Consider the following 20983-nt stretch of genomic DNA (forward strand, 5'->3'; position numbering starts at 1 on the left):
TCACCCAAAATCTGGTGATTTTACTCCAAGAAAGTGCATTATCTTAGAGAACAACATACGTTGCTGTGCTCTTGTCTAAGCCTTTAAAAAAATGTGCAGGGCATGCATAATTGGTGAGAACCGAGAGCAGTAGCACAGTGGCAGACACAAGGAAGAAACAGAACCATCAGTTTCCCAGAACGTCCTATTTACCGTCATCTTGTTTTACAGAACAGAAGCCAGAAACGGCTTCTGTTTCTCTGAGATGGACTCCAAGGCACCAGCCTCACATGAACAGCTACGACAGAACCTCCCCGCTGTCTCTCCAGCTCTGCCAGAGAAGGCTGAATTCAGGGAGAACTGTAGGGATGGTGGAGCCAGAGGGAAGCCGGATGAGACTATTGAGTAAATGATCTCACCACCCCAGCCTGGACCACCTGCTTTCACCAAGAAATCCCCATTCTTGTCAAAGTCAGGCCACACTGGCATAGAAAAGCACCCCCTGCACCCCTAAAGCTCCAGTGAGCTATGAGACCATAAACAAATCATTTCATCTGAGTTTCAGGAACATTATTAGTAAAAATAACACAAAATAAAAGTAAAAGCTTATTGTCAGATAAATTCACCTAATTTCTCATTATCTTACATTTGTGATTCTAAAAAATGACACCCTGCATTATAAGTGGAAAATCTGAGGTAAAGGCTAAAAGATTTATTTAGGGCCACACAAATCCCAGGACCAAGTTTGCTAAATTTCCAGATATTTTCTAGATCCAACCATGCAAGTTTGTATTAATTATCTTCTTGCTACTTATCAGATATTTTTTAAAAAAGAATTTGCATAATGATATTCATCCCAAGTTAGCTATAAATTGTTTTTCTAACAAATGTTGTGCACTGAAATATTATACTTTCCTGGATTTTTTTTTGACCATGTTAATGGTTCTACAGGTAAGGTTAATGAGATAATTAGTATTATATCGTAAATCCACCCTGCATAAAGATTGCTTCCTTTTATAGTTCTAATTCCAAAACAATTAATGTCCTAATCTTCTTATAAAGTAGTTCAAATTTGAAATGATTTGAACTAATGCAATTATTGTAATCAATATAAGTATTGAGATGACATAATAATAAAATATTTTAAAAGTGCCAGTAATTATACAAAATTCTGTGTGTGCGTGTGTGTGTGTGTGTGTGTGTGTGTGTGTGTGTGTGAAAAGACAGACAGAGATAGAGATAGAGACAGAGAGAGGACGAGAATAAATATGTCAGGGTTTCCATAAAGAGAGTCGCTTTGTAGTACATGAGACATTTACAAAATCCGTGCCGATTTATAAGTCAGCCATTTTTGTTTCTGCTGTGTTCAACATCTTGCATTTGGTCATGTTGGATTGCCTACCATTAATACACTGACTTTATCTGGTTCCATTACTACTGGGTCCTTCCTAAAGAAAGGTTTTATCAGTGTTAAGAAAGGGAATTAGGGGTGCCTGGGTGGCTCAGTCAGTTGAGCATCTGGTTCTTGGTTTTCACTCAGGTCATGATCTCACAGTTCATGAGTTCAAGCCCAGTGTCAGGCTCTGCACTGATGGTGCAAGGCCTGCTTGGGATTCTCTCTTCCTCTCTCTCTGCCCCACCCCACTTGTGCTCTCTCTTTCAAAATAAATAAGCTTAAAAATTTTTGTTTAAAGAAAGAAAAGGAATCAATTCCATAGGTTAAAAATTCTGCATCTATGGCACACAAAGCTTTTCATAAATAAGACTTTTTATTCTGTTAAATACATATTTTTTCTAATATTCTATTATTAGAGGCACCTTACAGGAGCTTAAATAGGAGAAAGAAATAGTTTGCTGAATGATAGCAAAATGAAATGAACATTTGTCCACATATACATGCAGTTGCTTTCTATTCGGCTATCCTGAAATAGAAATTTACACAAAATGTTGATCCAACAATAAGCCACTATTACTGATGATACTCACACCTAATATTCTTTTTTTAAGTTTATTTACTTATTTTGAAAGAGAGAGAGAGCCAGTGCATGTGTGCGTGCACACACACACACACACACACACACACACACACAATCAGGGAGAGGTAGAGAAAGTAAGAGAGAGAGTCTCAAGCAGGCTCCATGCAATCAGCACAGAGTCCAACTCAGGGCTCTGTCTAACTGTGAGATCATGACCTGAGCCAAAATCAAGAGTTGGACGCTTAACTGACTGAACCAATGAGGCACCCCTAACACCTAATATTCTTATTCATTACCCACAAAATACCTTGAAGCTGAGAGGTTTGATCATATCTGTGCTCCACACTAGTGGTCACCGAACTACAGCCCCCCACCAAATCTGACATGATGCTGATTTTTCCAAATAATGTTTTATTGGAACACGGTCACGTCCATTCAGTTACATATTACCTGTAGCTGTTTTCATGCTACAGTGGCAGAAATGAGTAGTTGTAACATTGATAGAGTGACCCACAAAACTGAATACTTACAGAACAAAAGATATGTTGACCCCTTTTCTACACAACAAATATGTTCAATGTTTCTTCTACCAATAATATTCAAGTAATAAATAAGCTAAATGTGTTTTGCTGTATCTGCTTTCCTCTGCACCCATTCATTCAACATTTATTTAGTTCCTACTATAAGCCGCACACAGTGACCTCTTTGTATGAGATCTCTAATGTACATACACTAAAACTCGGTGAGAGTTCTCTTAGCCACAATATTTAAAGAAGAAATGCTCTCATTCCAAAGTGAATTTTCAATGCTTTATAGCCATTAATATTTGCTTCCTGATCATCCCTTGCCTGAATTTAAAGTTTGGAACTAAATAACTAGATGAAGATTGTATCTCTTCTGGGTTTAGTAGCACATGCCTCACAGAAGAGGCATGTGCCTGTGTCTGACCAGCTCATCCCAGCCTCCACTTGACCTTCTCCCACCCAACCCTGAGAAACCTTTCACTGAGCACAAGTTGAAAAGTACTGCTCTAGGGGCACCTGGGTGGCTCAGCTGGTTAAGCATCTGACTCTTGATTCTGGCTCAGGTCATGATCTCGTGGGTTGTCGGATCGAGCTCCGTGTCCAGCTCTGCGCTGACAGTGCGGAGCCTTCTTGGGATTCTCTCTTTCCGTCTCTCTCTCTGCCCCTGCCCTGCTCACACTCTCTCTCTAAAAATAAACAAACTTTTAAAAAAAAGCACTGCTCTAGTCCATTCCTTTATGTCTATAAATCAAATAAACCACAGACCAATAGGGATCTATGCCTGTTTTTAAAGGTCTTTAAACCAAAAAAAACTCCATAGTCTTCTAAAAGTAGCTCATTTCAACGTCCACCAATTTCTCCAATGAGAAAGCCCTTTCCCTTGTCTTGTTCTGTTTAAATTCACTCACTTCTACCTATCTTCAGGGAGCTGACAAGTACTTTGTAGTATTCTCAACTCTGAATAACATGCTTCTGTGGTTAGCAAGTGTAGGGAGGTTAAATCTTTTGGTTTCTTTGAGCTAATAAAAGAAACACTTCCATAATGAACAAATGTGCTATGAGAATTCTTCTCATACTGGGGAATTCTGCTCATTCTCACAAATTAATTCCCACATTAAAGTTCCTCAGAAAAGTCCTTTGAATGTCCTTTTAAAGATACTGAATGTGTAGTGGTCTAAGGAGAAGCTGTTCCATACAGATGACCATACAGGTGACAGTTGGTTTCTTGTTGCCCACTTGTTGTTCACTACTCAGTTTGCCGGTCCCTTGGAAATACAAACACTCCTAGAGACCCAAGAAATCAAGGGAACAGAACCTGGCTCTTTGAAGCTGCTAGACTTGGTTGAGCCACTGTGTCCCAGATAAACTCACAAACCCCAGCCACTTACTACACAGCATGAAGACAGGTGAAAGAAAATAAGTAGATCAATGTAAACTCATCATTGTTTCCGGGAAAGAAACACAACTTACGCTTTGCTTGTCTTTATACATAAAACAGGGCCTTCCATTTAAATTTCAGCAATAGGGGCACCTGGGTAGCTCAGTCAGTTAAGCGTCTGACCTCGGCTCAGGTCATGGTCTCACGGTTCGTGAGTTTGAGCCCCGCGTTGGGCTCTGTGCTGGAAGCTCAGAGCCTGAAGCCTGCTTTGGATTCTGTGTCTCCTTCTCTCTCTGCCTTTCTCTCTCTCTCTCTCTCTCAAAAATAAACACTAAAATTTTTTTTTAATTTCAGCAATAATTACAATGAGAGACTCCACTGTGTCACCATGTTTACAGAGTCAAATTGCTAATTAGAGAAACAGTAAAATAATTTATAATACAATTAGACCCAGATACTATTCCTTCTGCTATAGTCACCAAAAAACTAACCTGGGGTAAGCACTGGCCTAGACATGAAATGATTTTGAGTGAATGACCGTGGCTATTTACAATGCACCAGAATTACGGAAATGTTCTGAATTTGATCTGAAGTTCTTGGAAAATAGAATACTCTTAAAATAGCACAATTCAGAAAAGTAAGCCCAGGAGCAACAGAATTGGAACCTACTCAGTAAATACTGTTGGGCTCTGAGAGAGTGGCACCAAGCCACTGGGCCTCACAGCAAGTTTTCTACTCCAAATGGCAAGCCCTTTTAAAGCTATACATCTACTTCAATCCATTCATCCATCAGCAATAAAACTGTTTTGATGGGATTGATTTAATACTTGAGAGAGTCCTGAATTTGATAAATGCATGACAGCTGCTTATTTTGGCCTCTTTTGCAAAGCTGTAGCTAGCATTGTTTGGCCTCTTTTGCATAGCTGTAGCTAGCTCTAGATAGAAAGTCCATTTTTTCCCTTTGTTTCATTTACCAGAATATATTCAGGGTAACTGTTACAAAGAGCAGAAAAGAAATGGTTCCTAGAGTCTTTTTAGCACAGAGGTTGGGTACCATGCTGGAAACGGGCAGGGCGGCTGGACCCGGTGCTTAGAGCATAGTCTCTTTATAGAATAAGGAATAACATACCAATGTCACCATCCACAGACAGACCCTCCCTTCATTCTCTTCAACCCCCTTCAAGTCATGAGAAGTCTCTTACCTTGTTTCTTCCAGCTACCATGGCTATCATTTTTGGATGACCCTCCCAGGCTACAGGAATGTTTTTGAGTTTCCTCAAGATGGCAAAGGCCTCTTACCCATCCCTAACTGACTGTTCATTCCCAACCACTTACTTGACATTTCCTCCAGTCACAAACACCCAGGATGTTGTGTTTCTTTGCAGCAAGTCCAGAACTATCCCTTGGTGGCTTTATATCATCAATTAGAGATTAAACATATTCTTTAGATTAAGTGGCACAAAGTAAACACAGGCATTGATGAATACCCTCCACTCAAGTTAGGGAGGTGGAGGGTTCGTTGCTGACCACAGATGCAGTGTGGTGAGCTAATGCTCCTTAGCTGAGGAGGTACAGTATAGTTTGCCCTGATAGCTTTCATTGGCTAAAAGCACATAATCATACAATCATACTTGGATAAGGAGAAAATATACATTAACAGTATACTCTAAAAGACTACTATATGTACACATTTATACTTTTATATTTATTATACATTTTTATTTGGTTCTATAAACTTCAGGAAAATATTTTCAGAAACACATACTATTATACCAAATCAAGGTGATGTAAAATATGATATGCGTATTCTCCCTGGAAAATGCTTCAGATTTTTGAGAAAGACAGTCTAACTCTTCAGCTCTGCCTCTTAAATCTTCATTCCAAATTCAAGGGCAGTTTCAGAGGTCACTTTTTGCATCAGCAAAGCTCTTACTCTGCCTGTGTTATTTCAGTGGGAAGCCTCTGGAAGACAGCTCTCCTTCACAGCTCAGGGGAGGAGGGTTCATGCCATTGGTGACACAGGCTCACTAAGACAAGGGAGGGCAGGGGGCAGGAGAAATAGTTGGATGGAAGAAGACAGACTGGGGGCTAGACTAGGCTGGGGGGGGGGGGCGGGGAGGCATGCAACGGAGGAGCGGGGGCAGTGGTCTCAGCCCTTATGATGAGGGCACTGAGATGGGTGTGAGGCTGTCTGCTCTGATCTGCAGGGCAGGGAACCTCTAGAGAAGCAGATGGCAATCGAGTGTTAGGGGTCTGAGGGCTTCAGCGGCAGCTGTAGGAGATCTGTCTGTACAGTTCTGCACAAGCAGCCAACACCCTGGGGGAGGGACTGCACACAGGTCAGGCAAGCAGTCTTTGGTTTACAGAAGAGCAACTAGGCAGCTAGCCCCTGGACTGACAGAGACGGTGGAGGCAGATAACCCTGTGGCTAGGGGAACCACACCTAGGGCTCCCAGGGCTCAGGTGATGGATAGTCGTGGTCCTGGAAGAAAAGAGATGCATGCAAGAAAGGGAAATGGAGAGTTTCATGAAGAGAGTATTTTCAACGAAGGGGACGGGGTTAAAGAAAACTGACCTGGGACCCACTGTGCTGCCAAGTGAGGCTGAGGGAGGAGTTAACACTGGGCCTGCTGGGTCAAGGGCAAGGGGCCTGTGGGAATTATCTCTCAGGGGGTTTTGACATAGAGAGCTGTCGGGGTGGCTATGAGAGAGGGCCACCAAACACAAGGTGCGCCCCCTGAAGGAGGAGCAGAGCCACTGCCAACGCAGGCCGGGCAGGGAGTGAGCCCAGGCGCACACAGACACATCCTTGTCTTCTGTTCCGTGGCCAGATGCAGCAGAGGGGATGGGAGGGGATACACTAGACAGCCCTCAGAGCACAGCTCAGGACGCACACGCGTGGTGAATGAATTTGCTGGGACAAACTGAGAACATACAAACACACCCTGGGAGAGAAGGACACAGAAGCCCAGAAGTCGCACTTTGTGCTCCTCAGTGTGAGTCCGTGGAGATACACCTGCTTCCGGTGGGAAGGATTTCTTAATAATCTAGATTATATTCTTTCACCTCCCCCACCCTCCAGTTGGACCCAGGTACTGGAGCTGGTCTGAACTCACAGGTGGGAATCATCACTGCATTTATAGTGAAGCAGAGGAGATGGAGGCAGGGAAAGTAGGAGAGGGGTGACCAGCCAATACAGCTCTCAGTACCCGACAAATCTCAAAAGTATGTCCATTCTAATACTTGTACTTGATTCTCAGGGCACCTTTTAGCGGGTCAGGTCAGCATTTTCACGTTTTAAGCACCATTCAGAAAGCTGAGGAAATTTAGACTGCCCCATAAGCTGCACCAACTCCCCCACTTGCAGCATATTGGCCACATGAATCACAAAGAAATTTGGTTAGAAGAAAATCTACTACCATTAGAAGAAATTTCTGTTCAAAGGAGCCTGGGGAAGTCTCCTTCACCAGCACAGAGCACACCTCGGCACCTCCCTCCCCCTGGGCTGGAGCCGTTCTCACTGGGGGGTCAGGTGCCACTGACTCCAGCAGGTGTCACTGCTCTAGACTGTTTCCTCCTGCTGCCCTTCCCTAGTCACCACTGATGCTGGAGAAGAGAACATGTAAACAGCTGGTGCTGGCCGCGGCCAAGGCTACTGCCACTTCCCTGGTCTCTTTCTTTTAAAGCTCCCCCAGCCAATGGGTTCCCTTCCAGCTCCCCCAGTTGCAAAAGTTGCTTGCCTGCTTGCTTAATTAGGCTTATTTAGCTTCTAGGCTGTAGAAGTTCAGACCACAGTAAGGGATTCAAGGCTGCCACTCCCCCAGCACAATCAGCAGGGTCCCACCATGGAGCCCCCAGCACCTCAGCTCTCTCTTGCCTTCCTTCTCTACCAGCTACACCTGGAGAGCTGCAAAGAGCCTCTGTCTTCTCTCTTGTTTGATATCGCAGTCCTGGTGCTAAATATCCATCTCTGCTTTTCCCTTCACTACCTTTACCCACTAGGGTTCTTCAGGAAACATAAGTGTCATGAATGCTTTGCAAAGGTGACATGATGTCAAAAGATATTAAATTGGTGGCAGCAATCACATCTGTGCTCATAGTCTCACTTCGTCTCATGCTACACAGCTTGATAGGCTCATAAGAGAATCTGGGACCTTCCAAAAGCAGTTTCTGGAATAGCAACACAAATTGTTACCATTATAATAAAAAGTCAGTATTTATTGAGACTAACTAGGTCCCATACATTAAACTGTGTGGTTTATACATTTATCTTTAACCTCCACAGCAGCCCAAAGTACTATGTATTGTTATCTTCATTTGAGAAATTAGGTTAGAGTGTTTAGATAAATATCCCTGAAGATTAACAGCTAGTAAATTGTAAAGACAGGATTTGAATTCGGGTGTCCTAGACAGGGTAATCTTAGTTCCTGAAATGCCTCCTGACCCATATGAGCCTCTGCTGTAAGGGAGGACCAATGTGTCTTACTATGCAGAGGAACAGGAATATATTCATTTAAAACAATAATAATGTCCTGAAACTAATGTAACATTTGTGTCAACTCTACCTCAGTAAACAGATAAAGAACAATTCCAAATAATGGAATTCATAGCATCATGAATGTGAAAATAAAATGTCTCAGTAAACAAGGCATGTGGGTCTGAGTTTTCACCTCATTCATATGTGTGTATTCTCAGACGCATTTCTCAGATGCATTATTCTCTTGGAATACTACATAATTTACATATTTGCCTTTCACAGCACTTCTGGAACTATTTAAAGTTCAGAAAAATTATTCATCTCACAGCCTCATTGGTACATTAATTATTATAAAAATTATTAATTCAGTATTTGTGTTTAAGTTGTAAAAGTCCTTTCCCTAAAGCGCCATTTCCAGTTTCTGATCTTTTTTTAAAAGTTTATTTATTTATTTTGAGGTGGGGGAAGGGGCAGAGAGACAAGGAGAGAAAGAATCTCAAGCAGGCTCAGCACTGTCAGCGTAGAGCCCAACATGGGGCTCGAATTCATGAACCTGGACCATGAGATCATGATCTGAGCAGAAATCAAGAGTTGGATGCTTAACTAACTGAGCCACCCAGATGCCCCTCCAGTTTCTGATCTTAAGCGTGTCCAACAGAGCTCATGGCTGCTGTCCACATGGGCCCTCCAAGATGTCATGACACGTCTTCCTAGCTTTCTAACACCCCACTGTGATGCACACTCTTTGCCTTCTCAGATCCATAGACATCAGCAGCAGCCCTTGACCAACTCAACTGTAGTATGACCTCTTTTTTGAAGACGTTTTTCTAAATGACTACAACTCCATCCTTTTAATGCTCAACAGAACATCTTTCCTGCCTTTCCTCTCCAGTCAATGCAGAGAGTACCCCTGACATTATACTCTATTACTATTCACTGCTTACTCTGATGTTACTTACATACCATTTGCTTATTTTTCTGTACCCATTAGCATTTTATTAGTTTGTCCCTAATTATGATAATTTAATGGACTAAACATGGAAAGAAAAGCAACACCACAGGAGTATAGAAGATGTAAAGAAGGTGGCGAGGGGTGTCGAGCAGAGGGAGGTACTTGGGGAGTTATAATAACAGCTGTTGACTCAGGCCACCCAGTGCCCTAGAGGCTGATTCCAAAATTGGTTTACATACTGTATAGCAACACAGCCCATGCCCACACCCTCCCTCATTTAAAGGCTCAGCCTTCCAGAGACTCCAGCCCAAGGTTCTGTATTACAGAGCTATGCTTGGAAAAGGTAGCCTGGCCTGGCAGGTCGTGATGAAAGCAAGGCAGAGCAGCCAGTGTCGATGTCCTTTACACTGATGACTTTGACCAGAGGAGTCAACAGGAACATCAGCAGAGACCAGCAATTCCCTCGGGAAGCCAGGCAATGCCCAGTCTCTCTTCCCCCAGCCAAGACAGTCTGAGTCCAGAGCTTACAAACTAAGTGCCACACAGGCAGAGCAGGTGATGTAAATGAGTGAGGTGATCTGGAGTGTGACAATCAGGAGTACACCTGCAAACTGTAGCGTTCCTTCCCAGCAGAAAGAGCCAGCCACTTCTCAGTTTACCCCACTTATTACCACATAGGATTGTGGTCTGTGTTGCCAGCTCCTCTGATTTTCCCAGAGAACTCAGAAACCCAGATTTTCATGTGAAGTCTGCCAGTTTTGAAATGTTATTGGCAATCTTTACCTATTTTTAAACTACATGTGCCCTTGACACGCAGGTGTGACCTAAAGACTGACAGTTTGCAACCCCTGCGTGGTGCCCAAAAATCAAGGTCAGCTTCTTCTTTCTTTACATGCTCTTACTGCTTTTTCTCTGCCTTCTCCTCTTCTGTGCTGGCTCATATCATCCTAATCCTTCCATCCAAACCCTTGCTCCCTTCGCTAATGCTTTCCTTTTAGCAAAATTCCACTTCATGATTATATAAAAAGACCCAACCCCCGGATCAAACACAGCAATTTATGGAAAATCAAAATGAGTAAAAATTTTTAAACCTGGCACTAAAAACCACCTAGTAGACTCCTCTGTCTCCTGAAGCCACTTTGGATGTATTAATATTTCAAAGGTTCATACTTGAATTTATTTTTTATTCCTATTTGATATTGCCTCATACATATGTGGTCTTTTTCTCTTTAAATTCTTGAGGTGAAAGGGTCGCTTCAGCTTCTCCTGTTCAACCACTTCCCAGAGGCCCCCCAGTTCCTCTCCACAAACGTAAACATGCTAACATTCCAGTCCTCTCTCTTTGGAGTCAGCTGACAGTGGTTCCAGAAGCCCCTTTGGACTTTCTGAGGGTTCTAACCTGTCTGAGGAACCATGACTGTGACTGGAAGCTCTCTGAGGGAATTCTGCAGATATTTACCTAGCACCTCAGCAATGCAACTCTATGCCAACACTGAGAGGTGTTTTCATCCCACATTTCCTGGATTCGTCCTGAGTTCTGGCCATTTCACAGAAAGAAGATGTCAAAAACAGGGCCAATCTTGCACCAAGAGAGAGTAGGTGATCACCTATATGCTGAAGATTTAGTAAAAAAAAAAAAAAAAAGAAAGAAAAAAAATACAATTAAAATGAAAAACTTCCCTACCTGTTCACGATGGCTAAAACCTCAGGCCAAGTTTTTCATTCCACCATGGAAGTGCGGGAGACTGTTCCCCAGGGAAAAGCATCGGCAAACATCAGTCCATCCTGAGGGGTAGATACCAGGTGTCAGGCATTTTCCTGAAAAAGCAAGAGGCAAGTGAGGAAAGATAGGGGCCATGAAGTCAGTGGGAGTCCCCACAAGGAAGGGACGAGGAACCTGAGAAGAGAGACTGGGCGGCCACTGCACAATTTTGCCTGGATTTCTTTCCTACTGTCCTCCCACTTCACTCCTCCAGCAACCCTGGAGCATACTCTAGACCTTTGCCTGCCCGTTGGGGACAATTTGGGGAAATACTTTAATACTTCCTCCAGTCCCTAAGGCAAGATCAAAACCCTAACCTACCTTTCAGCCCCACAACCCCCACACCACCCCAGCATTCAGGCCGCGGACACAGACAACACAGTAGACAGATGAAATCTGCTGGAGTGTTCTGCTGCTAATTCCTGAGGCAAGCCCTTTCTTGCGGAGGAATTTCACTTTCCTGGTCCAACAGAGATACAACCCAGAGGGCAAACTCCCATGGTGGGTATAATTCCTTGGGTGAAATGTTTAGAAGAGTCCTGCCAACACAAAGCAGCAATTTCCATGCAAATTCATGCCTATGGGGGAAAATGCAATTGGCCCAACAACCACACTGATGGGACCTCCCCTTCCCACTCCAGTGGGGTGTAGAGGCACGGCTTGAAGGAAGAGATCTGTTCAGCTTTTCTCCCTCTGAGCGTGCCAAACATAAACGACTGCTGTGTTTCGAAGGGGTGTTACTCCCCACTGCTGCTCAATGACAAGGACTGCGTGGAAATGGGAAGTCAAGTTCCCCCTCCTCAGCGGGATCACAAGAACAAAGGCAGTGTTTTGTTGCTTTTTTTAAGAAAGAAAGAAAGAAAGAAATAGTCAGGGCATTCATGTTTTGTGAAACCAAAAAGGCTGGTTTACCATGTGGAGTTTACAGAGAAAAATCATCACCATCATCATCATCATCATCATCATCATCATCATTCACTAACTTTGGTTAATTGGAGGGGACGACAGTGCTTGAACCCACCCATATCGATTCTGATAGGCAGCTGGGGCAGTGGCAGATGTAGTGGTGGAAAGAGTTCAGGATCAGTAGATTGTTCTGGTCTCCACCACTAATATCAAGACGAACTGGGGGCAAATTGCAATAAGTGTGATGGAGCTGAACTAGTTCAGGGGTGTTTAAGTTGAGGTACAGGTACACTTGCCCTGGTGCATGAAGACTTTCCAAGGGAAGCGATAACTTTGGGGAATCAACTGCTAAATCTTCAGTCCTCTTTTCTGAAATTAATTTGTCTAAGATCATGCCACAAGGACCTTTTTCCCCCCAGTAGTTCTCTTTCTACTTTGCAAGGAAAGCATACCCTTCGCCCATCACGGTCCTACTCAGGTGCGTTGTCCTGGGGTGTCAGAACATCCATGGCTTCCTTCTGAGGGAGAGTCCTTTGAGAGAAAGGCAAGAGAGATTCAGAAACATATTGAAAGCAGGAGAAAAACTCATTGTGAGCCTCTTTTGTTCCTTCTTCCTTCCCCTCACTTCCTTCTTTTCTTCCTCCACTCTTTTTTTTTTTTTTTAACTTTATATGTTCTATAGTTTATTTGGCATGTAATGAGTGTGAGATGCTCTTCCTTCACTTCTTAAGAGTCAGAATTCAGGAGCAAGAAGATTTCAAAGGGTTGCATGCTAACACCCTTCTTTGAATTAAAAAATGAAGTGAGATTTTTTTTCTGACATAAAGCAAGTCCAATTTGGCAGAACAGTTTGACAATAAGGACTAGCTTTGCCAATTAATTTATGTGATGGACACTCTCCATAAAGTTAATGAGCTAAATCTGCAGCTCCAAAGTTTTGATGAAAATATATTTTAATCACAGATATGATATTCAGGACATTATCTAATACGTACTTTCCAACTACTTAAATTTATGATAAAAAATTTTAGATGTCAACTCAAAAAGAACCTTGCAGAATTCTTTCATGGAGTATATGAGCAAAAACCAAGACTGATGCCGCTAGTCAAGCTGGTTCTTTCCAGGTCAGAGTGCTCGTGAATTTCCTTGGTATCTTCTCTTTCCCCCTCTCTCTGCACCCAGTTCCATACCTCACTCTCCCTACCTTGCTTTACTGCCTTCTCAGTCATAGCATTTGAGAGTCCTTGGTCACTAGTGTTCGGTATCCTTTTCAGCCCCCACAAATTAAAACACACCTGAAAAAAAAAAACAGAAAAGAAGAGGGAGAAACTGTGGGAGCCGGGCATAAAGTCCCCAAAATATTTCCTAAATAATTCGACCATCTTACAGATGAGGGGACCAGGAAGAACAGACTGGATATCTCAACTGTTTCATAAAAATATGATGAACTCATTCTGTTCCCCATCTCCCCATTGGACTAATTTAATATTTCCTTCCCACTCAAAAGAGATAGATATGATATTCAAGGCCAAACAAAGTAGCAACTTTTCTCTTTAGTCTCTTTTTTTTTATTTTAGTACAGTTGACATTTAATATTAGTTTTAGGCGTACAACATAGTGGTTCAACATTTACAGACATTACAAAATGATAGCCATAGTCTAGTCACCATTTGTGGCCATACAAAATTCTTACAATATCATTCACTATATTTCTTATGTTGTACTTGTCATCCCCATGACTTATTTATTTTATAACTGGAAGTTTGTACCTCTTAATCCCCTTCACCTATTTTCCCATTCCCTCATCCCCTCCCCCTCTGGAAACCACCCATTTATTCTCTGTATTTATGAGTTTGTTTCTGGTTTTTGTTATTTGTTTGCTTTGTTTTTTAGATTCCACATATAAGTGAAATCATGCAGTATTTGTCTTTGTCTGACTTATTTCACTTAACATAGCACCCTCTAGGTCCGTTCATGTTATCCTAAATTGCAAGATTTTCTTATTTTTAATGGCTGTGTAATATTCCATCAGGTAAATACACCACATCTTTATCCAGTCATTCATCAATGGACATCTAGGTTGCTTTCATATCTTGACTATCATAAATAATGCTGCAATGAACACAGGGGTGCATATGTCTTTTCAAATAGTGTTTTCAGTTTCTTCAAGGAGACACCCAGAAGTGGAATTACTGGATCATATGGTACTACTATTTTTAGGTTTTTGAGGAAGTTCCTCACTGTTTTCCAGAATGCAACCTTTCTTTTTAACTTTGTAATGCATTCCAGTGACACATTTCTCTTTTTTTTTTTTTTTTTTTTTTTTTTTTTTTTTTTGTCCACAGTGACCACTGTTGGATGTAAAGATAAGAAGAAAAAAAGTACTTAGATGTATAGATAAAGATAGATACATGTAGAGGCAGAGGTAGAGATATCTCCAATTCCTTTTGCTTTCTTTATAGAAGGCTGGAATGATGAGAATATCTATTGTTATCAACAAACCTCAGAAAAGGAGATAAACTCCTGATGGCTCTGATTAGCTACACTAGCCAGTTGGCTTTTGCTCTAGACAAAATTTAAAAAATTTTCATCCCATGCCCCTTTGGTCATCTGGTGAATCCTTCTTTTTTTTTTTTTTTTCCCCAGTGTGGCTGTATACTTTTTTGTTCATTGTGGTAACACTTAACATGAGATGTACCTTTTAACAAAATTGTTTACGTGTACAATACACTTAAAAAGAACATTTGTATTGCATTATACACTTAAAAAGAACATGTAACATAAGGTCTACCCTCTTAGTGAATTTTGATGTATGATGTATGTACAGGACTGTTAGCTATAAGCACTATGCTGTGCAGTAGATCTCAAGGACTTCTTCATCTTGCATAACCAAAACTTTGTGCCTTTTGACCACCATCTCCCATTTCCATCTCCTCCACTGCCAGCCTCTGTTACCCAACATTCTACCCTCTGCTTCTGTAACCCTATTTCAGATTCCTCATGTAAGTGAGATCATACAGTATTTGTCTTTCTGTTTCTGGCTTATTTCACTTAGCATAATGCCCTCCCAATCCACCCATCCATTCAATTCAAATGGCAGGGTTTTCTTCTTTTTTAAGGCTGAATAATATTCTGTTGCATAAATATACCACATTTTATTTATCCATTCATCCACCAATAGACATTTTGGTTATTTCCATATCTTGGCTATTGTGTGTAGTACTGCAATTAACATGGGAGTGCAAATATCTCTTTAGGATCCCCATTTCAATTCTTTGGGAGGTGATTACATAGACCTCTTCTCAGAATACATAAAACAAATGAGTAACATTGCAAAAGCAGATAAATATCTTAAAAGACTGTTATCAAAATATTTTTAAAAGCAATTTTGTGACATAGTAATATATGTGCTTTTTAATAAATGTATGGAATAATATCTATCATAATTTTAAAGTAGTCATGGGGTGCATGGATGGATCAGTCAGCCAAGCATCAGGCTTTTGATTTCGGCTCAGGTCATGATCTTGCAGTTCATGGGATTGAGCCCTGTGTCGAGCTCTGCACTGATAGAGTAGAGCCTGCTTGGGATTCTTTCTCCCCGTCTCTCTCTGCCCCTCCCCTGCTCACTCTCTCTCCCTCTCTTTCTAAAAATAAATAAACACTTAAAAATATATAAAGTAGTAATTAGTGTAAATGATATTTTGAAATACCTGCAACAACTGTAATATGTTATAAAATATATATAATTTGGTGATGATTCACAGATACTGCCAATATTGCTGGCATTTGTTGGCTATATAGATAATAAAAGAAAATGTTACATTTCAATTAGAGCTTAGTGTAAATAAAGACTTCTGTTTTTTTTTCCCCATCCAAATTCATGGATATCCTGCTCTAAATAAACTGTGATTCAGGAAATATTTTGAAGGCCTTCCTACCTTCCTTTTTCTCCCTCTTTACTATTCTGGTTGACTCTTCCGTCCCAGAGCACCTACCCTAGGGTAGTTTCGATTAGCTGATGTAATGGCTCATGAACAACAACCACCATTCATTGACTGTCTACCATTTTGCATACATTACTTGTATGCCTTATAACAACCATCCAAGATATTTTATCAATGAAACAAGTGAAGCTCAGAGAGGTTCAATAACTTTCCCAAGGCAGCAAAGCAGAAGATGTGGTATTTAAACTCAGGTCTATATGGCTTAAAGCTTCTTCTCATTTCCACTACTTACACTGCCTCCTTTGGACTTAGAAATTTTGCATCTTAATAGGGAGTATAAAAACCAAATACCTTCAAGAAATAGATTTGTAATGGAATTTCAGGCATGATCAGAGGTAGAGCTATTCAGAAATGAGAAGTCTTTAGATACTCTCTACATCTTGCAATACCAGTGACTCTTCTCACTCACGGCCCCATTTCTGCAGAGTGGTAAGGAACAGGGTCAAACCATAGAAATCTATCCCTAATCCCTGTAAGGGCTGCACAAGTTACAGAATGTGTGGGCAGACAGAATGCTTTAATACCTTTGAAAGAAAAAGAGAGATTATGAAAAAGATATTTTTAACCTGGCTGACATTGTCAGCAGAGTTCTAGATGCATATTGGGTGTTTTGTTTTAATTACTCCAGACATAGTAAAGAAACTATGATCTCTACCTTATAAAGGAAGAACTGCGTGCCAAAAAATGATTAAGAAAATGACATGGGGGGCACCTGGGTGGCTCAGTCAGTTAAGTGCCAGACTTCGGCTCAGGTCATGATCTCACAGTTTGTGGGTTCAAGCCCCACATTGGGCTCTGTGCTGAAAACTCAGAGCCTGGAGCCTGCTTTGGTTTCTGTGTCTCCCTCTCTCTCTGCCCCTCTCCCACTTTCTCTCTCTCTCTCAAAAATAAATAAACATTAAAAAATAAAAAAATAAAAAAAAAAAGAAAATGACATGGAGGGTTTTCCACATCTGTGCAACTTCACCGTGGCTTTCTGTTGTTACAAGTAGATTTCCCAAATCCTAAAAGGAAGAAAGTGTTGGGCAGAGGAAGGAGGGCGTCTGAAACACTTTCACAGACTAAGTTCGCAAACAACTTGAAGGCAGCGTCCTCGCATCAGACTATAAGCCTCCCACGGGAAGGGATTGCATCTTTGGCATGCCTATACTCCTGAGCAGCCAGAGCAGGGTCTGGAACAGAAGAGGCTCACAGTGATTGTTTAACTGAACTAGGGCAGTACCAGCCTGGGAACTTCCTGTGTAACCCTTCAGGGCATGCAGGCATTTCCCTGTCAGTAAAGGACACTCAGTGCTTCTAGCAGGTTGGTTTCCAGGCCATAAACATCTGGACAATGCTGTCTTATTAACCATTGAGATGATGCACCTCTTTATGTCTTCCTTTTATCCTTCCCTCCTACCTTGCTTCTTTCTACTTTAAGGCAGAACTGGTAAGTATTATACCTACTACAACCTCTGGATGACAGATCTCATCTGACTTTTTACTAATATTTGTCAAGCTCAAACATATGGTATTCTATTGAGTGCATTAGAAAATTAAGATGGATGGGAATGGTTTATCTCTAATGTTTTTTATACCACAAACATTACCAAAAAAAATCTGCACTAGTGTCCAACTAAATTTTCTCCAGTCTGCCTTATCTAGCATTAAGTCTAAGAAGCCTTACAACAAATATTCATTAAGCACTTATTCTGAGCTTTGTACTATTCTAGGTACAAGGAGTAGGGAATACAGTGTGATCAGTGCTGAGCAGCAGTATCAGTGAAGATCTACAAATGAACAAAGACGTAATACATTTTTGTAGCGCTTCCTATTTTTTAAATTACTTTCACACATACTAGCTCATGTTTTTCTCAAGGCCACGTTTCGTTCCCTAGGTGGTAAGTACAGCAGGTATTATTAGCAAGTATTAACAAGGCCATAGAACTTGCCCAAGTTCTGGCAGTGTGTCAGTAGGAGACCTAAAACTAGAATCCAAACCACAAAGATCTAGCCCAGTACTTGAGACACAATCTTCACAATCCATTCCTTCTCCAGGCAGATTGCTTTCCCATATAACCAGTGTCACTCCATAAAACTGTGCATATATTCTGAGATCTCATAATCCCACTCACAATGGAGACCTCTGTCGTTCGACATCTGCCCCAAAGTTCCACATGCAATTATTCTGCCAGGTCAATGAATAGAAATGGTTAACAAACTATGAATTCATACTTAGGGATTCCACTTATCTGTTGTTGATGATTTTGTCTATCAGAAATTTGGGCTGGGCTCAGCTGGGTGATTCACCTATTCCACTTAATGTTGATGGTGATCATGCTGCTGCATTCAGCTGACAGATGGCCTCAATCACATGTCTGGCACCTTATAGGGGAAGGCAAGTGGCTGTAACAGTGGGACTATCAGCCAGAGCACCTGAACATGACCCTGCCAGTATGGCAGCTTCAGGGTAATAGGACTTCTTGCCTAGAGTCTCAGGGCTCAAGAGTGAGAGGTAGAAGTTCCATGTCTTTTGTGACCTAGCCTCAGAAGTGACATAGCATCACTTCCATAATATTCTTTTGGCCAAAGCAGTCACAAGCCTGTCCCAATTCAACAGAAGAGGCATAGACCCCTATGTCTTCATAAGAAGGGCATCAAAGGACTCATGGCCATGTTTTAAAATACATACGGGTTTCTTATAATTCCTTTTCTTGGCCAAGAGTTATTTCCATTTCCATCCCACCCATTTCTTCTTCTCAGTCACCCAAGTTTTCTAGCCTTCCTCTACCTGTTCTGCACACTCTGAATGTTCCTGTCCCTTGTAGTGTTGCATTGGATGGTCACCTCCTGAATTATACCCTCATTACACAAGATTCTCAGTCACTGGCTATGGCTACATGAGGTATACACAAGGGACTGAGTCCCCATTACGTTTCCTTTTTTTTTTCCTTTTTAAAAATTTTTTTTATTGTCTAATTTACATCCAAGTTAGTTAGCATATGGTGTCCATTACGTTTATTTAAAGGTGCTGTTGCTGGCTGTTTAGTGCCAGGAATGGCTTTTCTCTCCATTGGTGCTGCTTTTGCATTACTCAGTCCCTGAGGCATCCTGCTACTTCCTTGTACACATGTCAGCTCTGAACTGATCTCTGCCAATTGAAAGTGGACTGTCAGAGTTGAGCCTTTACCAATAAGAGGTTTTGTACTTAACAGTACACTTGAGATTGAAGTGCAAAGTGGATAAGAATACAAGCTTTGGGATCAGAAAGATCTGGATCTCTAATCCCTGCATCATCACTCACCGTGTGACCTTGTCCAAGCTACTTAATATTGCTAAGACTTGGTTTCCTAGTCTGTAAAATGGAGACAAAGAGATATACTTCATAGGGTTGTCAAAGGAATTAAAAGGGACTATGTAGAAAGAGCAATTATCACATTGTTACTCAGTAAATACCCACTAAATGCTAATGTTAGGAGTAGGAGCAGTGGTAATTAACAGTATCTAACTGGTAAAGGACCATGACGATATAAAGTAAAGTACTCATGAATATGCAAATGAGTTTTTAAAGCTCCAGTCCTTTCTCTATAGGTGCATAAACTGGACTCAAAGAAAATCTGTGTACGAATATGGGTATGGACATAATTATACACGTGTTAAGTCAAAATAATTTTTTCTTTCCACCAGGTATATTTTATTTGTATTTCTTAAATGTCCAGATAGGTATTTTTCTATCAGTCATTCACACCAGCTTTTTAAGTAATTTTTACTGAGAGAATCTACCTGTCTTGGAAAAGCATTCAAATTCAGTGGTTGGTCTCAGCAGATCACAAAGAATATGGCATGATGAAAATGTCTCCAGGGCATCATAAAGTAACACTTCAATATTTAAGATGTCTGGATTTACTCCAAGGACTGAGACAGACTGCCTATCACCAGCTCAGCTTCAAAATATAGTTCTTGGCTCCAGTCTGCAGTTCAATGAATGTGATCAGTGCAAATACAAGGTGAATAAATCTTAAAGATACTGAACTAAGTTCTTTCCCAAGACAAGAACACAAGGGACAAGACCATCTTGATTAATCAATGCCCAAGGTAGTATTTCATCTTGGACTAGCCGATGTGAAAGTTCATGTTATTGACTCCCTACTTGAATCTTCCTTGGAAAAAAGCAATATTCTGCGTTGAATTGGTTATTATCACAACACCGTCTCCATAGTTAAGATCTGTCAATATTCCTTTATCTGGGAGATGCTCAAGGTTCAAGGTTTTACTGGTCCTGACATGAAGTAATCTGCATTACAATTCATGTCACTTACACAGTTCAACCTTTCTGGACAAGTAAGAATCCTCCCAACGAGGACTATATTTACCTGCCATTCATCTACAGCTGTGCAGAGGAAACTGGGTGGAGGATAGAGTTAAGGACATTTTAGGGAGTCTGAAATTTTACTTCTCAATAGACAGCAAAGGACTGGAGGAAACATGAAAAGTTCCTAGGTTTGGTGTAAGTAGAGTGTATTAATTACCTAGGGCTGCCATAACAAGGTACCATAAACTGAGTGGCCTATCGTCTCATAGTTCTGAAGGCTGCAAGTCCAAAATCAAAGTGTCAACAGGATTGGTTCCTCCTAAGAGCTATGAGGAAGAATCTGTTCCATGGCTCTCCTAGTTTCTGGTGGCCCCAGGCATTCCTTGGCTTATGGCTTCCTAACTCCAATTTCTGCCCCCATCTTCACATAGCCGTTTTCTCCTGTGTGGATTTACATCATCTTCCCTCCATGCATGCCTATCTCTGTGTCCAAATTTCTTTTACATAGGGACATTTGTCATATTGGATTAGGGCCCAGTCTAATGACCTCATTTTAACTCAGTTACCTCTACAAAGAACCTATTTCCAAATATTCTGAGGACCTGGGGGTTAGGACTTCAACAAATCCTTTTTGGGAGACACTATTTAATCCATAATATATAGTAGGCAAAACTTTGAGCAAAACAGAATAAGGAAATGGTGCAGTCATATTACAGCAATGGGGGGCCCAGGAA

The 20983-nt window shown here is 41.3% G+C and overlaps 1 long non-coding RNA gene across 1 annotated transcript in view; it reads right to left on the minus strand.

Moving 5' to 3' along the window:
* LOC123599126 overlaps positions 1 to 16605 on the minus strand; it is a 60148-nt gene extending 43543 nt beyond the window's left edge. The window contains exons 1-4 of the long non-coding RNA XR_006712989.1: positions 16250 to 16605; positions 13159 to 13249; positions 12407 to 12485; positions 10971 to 11104 (exon numbers count right to left, since the gene is read on the minus strand). This is a non-coding gene — a long non-coding RNA (uncharacterized LOC123599126). The remainder of the gene's footprint in view (positions 1 to 10970; positions 11105 to 12406; positions 12486 to 13158; positions 13250 to 16249) is intronic.
* Between the last annotated feature and the right edge of the window lie 4378 nt (positions 16606 to 20983).

The sequence above is a fragment of the Leopardus geoffroyi genome, chromosome C1 (genome assembly GCF_018350155.1).
Source record: "Leopardus geoffroyi isolate Oge1 chromosome C1, O.geoffroyi_Oge1_pat1.0, whole genome shotgun sequence".
Classification (NCBI taxonomy): domain Eukaryota; kingdom Metazoa; phylum Chordata; class Mammalia; order Carnivora; family Felidae; genus Leopardus; species Leopardus geoffroyi.